The sequence below is a fragment of the Furipterus horrens genome, unplaced genomic scaffold, assembly GCF_987537825.1.
Source record: "Furipterus horrens unplaced genomic scaffold, mFurHor1.1.pri manual_scaffold_2, whole genome shotgun sequence".
Classification (NCBI taxonomy): domain Eukaryota; kingdom Metazoa; phylum Chordata; class Mammalia; order Chiroptera; family Furipteridae; genus Furipterus; species Furipterus horrens.
Window position 1 is genome coordinate 208,899,943 of NW_028327172.1, and position 6,000 is coordinate 208,905,942.

Below are 6,000 nucleotides of genomic sequence, written 5' to 3' on the forward strand. Positions count from 1 at the left end.
TTAGTTTGAAAAAAAGAAAGAATGAATATTACTTTAGCAATTATGCACGTGAATTACAAAAGATAAGTGGGACTGATACCATCAACAGCTTATCTACCCTTTGCCTATTTGTCTATCTTTGCCTTTACCCAACCACTTCACTTTTCATTGACTCTGTGACCCAGATATCCCAAAGCAGCCTAAGTTGAAAGTGTTCGTCCCTTTGTCCCTATAAACTCCCTCACACCTCTCAGCCCTGTGCCCCGACTTTGGATTGGAAAATATGTGTCAATATAAACTACGTGTTTTCTGGTATATTCTTCAACAGCCCTTCAATGCCTCTTAATTTTCAATTTAGGCACAGCTGAACCTGAACCCAAGTCTCAGGAAGTCAGTGCTCTTTCAGTATTTTCTTTTTCTTTTTTTTTTCTTCTCCTCCTCCTCTTCCACTTCCTCCTCCTCCTCTTTATTCTTCTTATTCTGTCATTTTGTAAAATTTTGTTCTTTTCAATAATTCAGTTTAATGTTCTTGAGGATTTGGAACTATTGCCAGACCATATTTCATAAGATATATCAAAAGGGCACATTAAACTTCATATGCAATGATATTGGCCTTCAACTGGGTGAATTTGAAGAGTAAAAGAACCTCTGCTCTCTCTTGCCTGCAGGAAAGGGTCCCTGCCGCTCACCCTGCAAAGACAGGACACCCATCCAGCACACCTGTGTCCTCCAGCAACAACTCACACTCCAGCAAAGAGAAGGATGACAGGAACCCAGGGGAACTCACTGGTGAAGATGCAAATACGCCCAAGCCCCTCTAGACACCAAGCTGCCCTGGGAGGGTTGCTAGTCGTGTGTGTGTCAAACGGCCAGGGAGTCTGTCAGCGAGGCAGTACCAAGCAAGAAGCACTGACTACCGTGTCCTAGAGGCACCAGAGTGGACTGGTGGGCCCACCTTGCAGAGAAGGGGACCCAGCAAATTGTGTGCTCCTAAAGGCACCAACGAATGGAGAGAGGGAAAGAGAGCCAGAACTGGCTGCAGTTTCCCTTCTGATGGGTCTCAGGCTGCTTCCTCCAGAAAATACTCCTTTGGTCTGGGGTCAGTCCTGGGCTGGGCATCCTGAGCACCTGAGGCTGCGGATGTGCTTTCACTTATCAAAGGCTGTTTACTCAGCCCCTATTATGAGTCAAACATTGAGCTCCCTGCTAGAGATAAAGAGATGAATTATATCCTGAGGTTTCAAAACTCACACACAGGATGAGGAAGGAGAGTGAGAAAGCACCTTTGACAACAGCTGAGACAGAACAACAACAACTGCCTAGGCTAGGAGGCAAAGGGAGGCCATATAGGTGAGGAAGCATCTAGGCAGAGTCTTAAAGGATGACAATCTTCCAACTCCACTCCGTAGCCCTTCTTCATATTATCTGTTATATTGTATTCTATTCTTTTCCTTTTTGACTCAGCTATATATTTTTTTTCCTTCTCCTATGGACACTTATTGACTTGTTCATGATCTCAGTCAGGGTTTCACCAGAAAAATGCAACCAGTAGGATATATATCAAAATATTGGATGGATAGATAGACAAGCAGACACATTTACTGCAAGAAAGTGGCTTACACAATGGTAGGGGCTGGAGAGACAGTTCTGAGATCCTTAGAGAAGGCTTCCAGGAAGGGCAGGCTTGAAACTCTCCTGCCTGAGGTGATGCTGCCGTCCAGAGGTAAAATTTCTTCTTCCTCAGGAAAACCTCAGTTTGTTCCTAAGGTCTTTCAACTGATTGGATCAGGATCACTCAGATTGCTCAGGATAATTTCCCCTTACTCAGAGTCAAGTGAATATAGATGTTAATCAGATCCGCAACATACCTTCCCAGAAACATCCAGATGAGTGTTTGAGTCAATAACTGTAGGTGACAGCCCAGCCAGACTGATGCATACAACTGACCATCCCACTCGCCCACCTTTTTCAACCGTTTGCCCCGAGTACCCCATCCAGTAGAGCTCACAATGAGAGAGGTTCCTCCAGGAGCTGTGCATTGTGGGAGGCCTGCTTCTTCATTGATTTCCCTCCCCTCCTGCCCCACCATCCCTGCCTACACAGGGCCTTTGCCTGGACTCAGGCAGGGTTCTACTTGCCTGTCCGGGCACGCCTAGTACACATGCCCCTGGTGAACGCTTCCTGGATAAACAAACAGGACTATGGTAATACATGTGAAAAGGGAAAGGATGCCACATCATTTTGCAACAGGGAACATGCAAAGCACAGTACTTTAGAAATGAATAAGAAATGAAATATGGGAGTTTGGGACCCCAGAAAACCAAAAACTAACTTTGAACCATAACACTTTCTTTCTTTCTCCTTTATTTAAGTGTATAGAACAGAATTTAATGCTTGAGCCCTGCAATCATCTGGATTTGCCATCTAAGTTATATAACCTGCAACAAGTTTATAACCACTGTGAACCTCAGTTTTTCATCTATAGCATGGGAAAATAGAACACCTTATCCCAGAGAGTGGTTATGAGGCTACACTTAAGAAATATGTGCAAAAAATCACTTAGCACAAAGACAAGCATATTATAAGGTTTTTTTTTTCCTTAAGTTAGCTGCTATTATCATGAAATACCAACTATGTGTTGGAATAAGGGATACTTAGAAAAGTAAGATCCTTGACTCTGAGGACCATAAATTCGAGTGGGCATATGTCAGGTGTATAAACAATTTAAATACAATGTGGGGAAGCACTGGGAGAGGGGGAAGCAGAGAAAGGAATGCGAGCTCTAGCCTGCAGCTCAGAGAGCCTTCACAGTGGAAATTCCACATGAGCAGGGCTTCCAAGGACCAGCAGTGCCTTCCTGAGCACAAAAGCAGGGAAGGGCATTGCAAACATCAGGAATAGCGTGTGTAGAGGGCAGACACAGAGAAGAGTGCAGAGTGCCTAGGTGAGAGCCGGAAGTCCAGGGTGAATGGAGCACAGGGGGCATGTGGCGGTGGAAGAGACATGGGGAAAGATAGAGGAGGTGGAGAAGTGGGAGGATGGCAAGCAATAAAGCCATCTGATGAAGGCTGATATGGCATGCTAAGGAGTTTGGCCCCTATCCTGCAGGCAGTTGGAGGCAGACTTCCAGCCTGCTTTTGGCCACGGAGCAATTGTACTGTAAATTGATAAAGCAGCATTTGTATTTACTTGTCTACACGCCAGGCATAGCAAATGCACACATCCCCATGGAAATGTTCCTCGCCAGGATCATCAGTAATCAGGGCAGACGAGGGACAGGGGGATTACACATACCAAAAAGAAGTCAACCATGGCGCCCAACCCAGCCCATCACCTTACATCACCACATGGCTGTGCTTACAGAGGATCTGGGGAGGAAGAAAGCGTCCTTAGCTGAAACAAAAGAACAAACCCGCAAACACTTTTCTCTCCCTTCTCCCTTCTCTCTTCTCTACACACCAGTTCTGGATCATTTTACATAGTTGACTCTTCCCTCCTCTCTTCAACCTCTCATTCTCTTGGCTTCTAGGACGCCCCATTGTCCCTGTCATCTTCCTGCCTCTCGGATGCTCCTTCTCAGTCTTCTTCGCTGGTTTCTCTTCATGCTGGAGCCCCATGTTTCAATCTTTGGACCTCTTCCCCATCTTCGCTCATTCCCTAGAGCTTTCATGCAAACTTATTACTCTAAATACCGTCTATGTGCTGACAATCTTCAAATTTATATCTCCAGCTCAGACCTCTCCCTTGGACTCCTGACTGTAGATCCAATTGCCTGCTCAATATTTCTACTTGAGATGTCAGGCATCTCAAAGTTAAGGTGGATAAAACTAAACTTGTGGCCTTCCAAGCCAAACCTGTTCAGTAAACATAAATCATGAGAATCCTTTTAAAACATAAATCATATCACCTCACTCTTCTGCTTGAAATTGCATAATAGCTCCTCACTTCATTCTCAAATGAAGTTTAAGATTTGTACAATGAAAACTGCAAAACGTTTTTGAAGGCACTTAATTAAAGAAGATCTAAACAAACAAAAAGGCATCTCAGGTTCATGGATTTGAAAGGCCTGATATTGTTAACATTGCAATACTTCCCACAGATTCAATACAATCCCAGTCAAAATCCCAGCTACATTTTTTCACAGAATCTGACAAGTTGATTTTAAAACTCCTATGGAAATGCAAGGGACACAGAAAACACAAATCACCTTAAAAAAAAAAAAAGTTAGAAACCTTCGTGATTTTAAAACTACAGAAATCAAGATAATGTGACATTCATATAAGAACAGACATATAGATCAATGGAATAGGATTGAGAGTCCAGAAAGAAGTCTTTGTATTCATGGTCAACTGGTTTTCAACAAGGGTGCCAAGATGATTCTATGGAGAAAGAATAATCATTTTAGCAAATGGTGCTGAAACAACTGGATATCCACACGCAGAAGAGTGAGGTTGTACCCTAGCCCTTATATGATAAATAAAAATTAACTGAAAACAAATATATATGTATTTTAAGAAGAAATTGAACACATGGACTGAGCAGGATAATGGACAAGACTGAAGATAAATATGTGAGTTGGAAATTCAAACCAACTTACACTTCAAGAACACAGTAAGAAAGGTGGGAATATATAAAAGAAAATTATGTCAACTAGATTAAAAAGTTTAGAATTCATTTAATAAGATCTTTGTAAATAACAGCAGAGAGAATGGAGGAGAAAACATAACCAATAAAATAAAAGAATGAAACTTCCCAGAACTGAAGAACAACAAATGTTTCAATTCAAAGAATTTGAATACATATGAATCCTCTGTATTCCAAGGAAAAGGAAAAAAATCCTAAAAGCTTCCAACTGGGGGAGGTGGTGGGAAAAAATTAACAGATACATTACAAAGGACTGAAATTTAGATTGGCATCAGGATTGTCATTAATTTTAGATGCCAGAGAAAAGGGAGCAATATCTTCCAAGTTCCAAGGGACAAAGACTATGAGCCGAACCAAATAGTTACTCGTATTCTTCTAAGATGTTCAACTTCACAAACTTAGTATATACGACTAACTTCCTAAGAGCATAAAGCAGAATAAAACAATACAATAAAGATTCGTTTAAAAAGTAAAGGACACTATTGCCACTTACTTAACATACATGTCTTGAGCTTCTGTTATCTGCCAGGCAGCATCATAGTTACCAGTGACACAAAGATGAATATGATACAGTCCATTCTTACTACCCATGAGCCTACATTTATAAATTTGCCTCCTCCCTACAATTTATTTGTAAAATCTTCAAATCCACAGGCACAGGGCTTTCGTGGTCATCTGTTGGCATGCACAGATTGGGAAAATTTGGGTTCCCACTGTAAACAAGTGTCTGTTTTATGGTATTATTTAGTACCATATTTTTCTCCTTTTGGTTCCTTTTCTCCTGGTGGGAGTGATTTTGCTGTTTAACGTGGTCCCCAAGCCCAGTGCTATAGGCCCTTCTAGTGTCCCAAGCACAAGATGTCTGTGACGGGACTTAGAGAGAAAATACGTGTCACAGATACGCTTTGCTGAGGCATGGGTTACGTTGTTGTTGGCCATGAGTTCAATGTTAATGAATCAACAATCTGTATTAAATAAGGTGTATTTAAACAGACATACACATTCAGACAAAGTTACAGATTGAGCAATGCTGGAAACGTGAACAGAGCTTCCACAGGGTCCCAACCCTGCATTCCCCCTAGGGGCAGATAATTCAGTGTTCATGGGACTTTATTGAAATAACCACCATAAATAATGAAAATTGACTGACTATTGTTTACTCTCAAGTAGAGCACAATTGTTTTTGTAATACATAATTTTGCATGAATAAAAGAAACAAGTTAAATCATCTAAAAGCCTGAAGCAAGATCCAACTAGGTATATTTTTTCAATTTTACCAGCTGCTTTCCCTCTTCTTTCAATATCAAAACAGTTCTAAACATAATGTTCTGGCCTCCTTAAATTCCTAAAAAGATGTCAAGGAGTATTTATGTGATT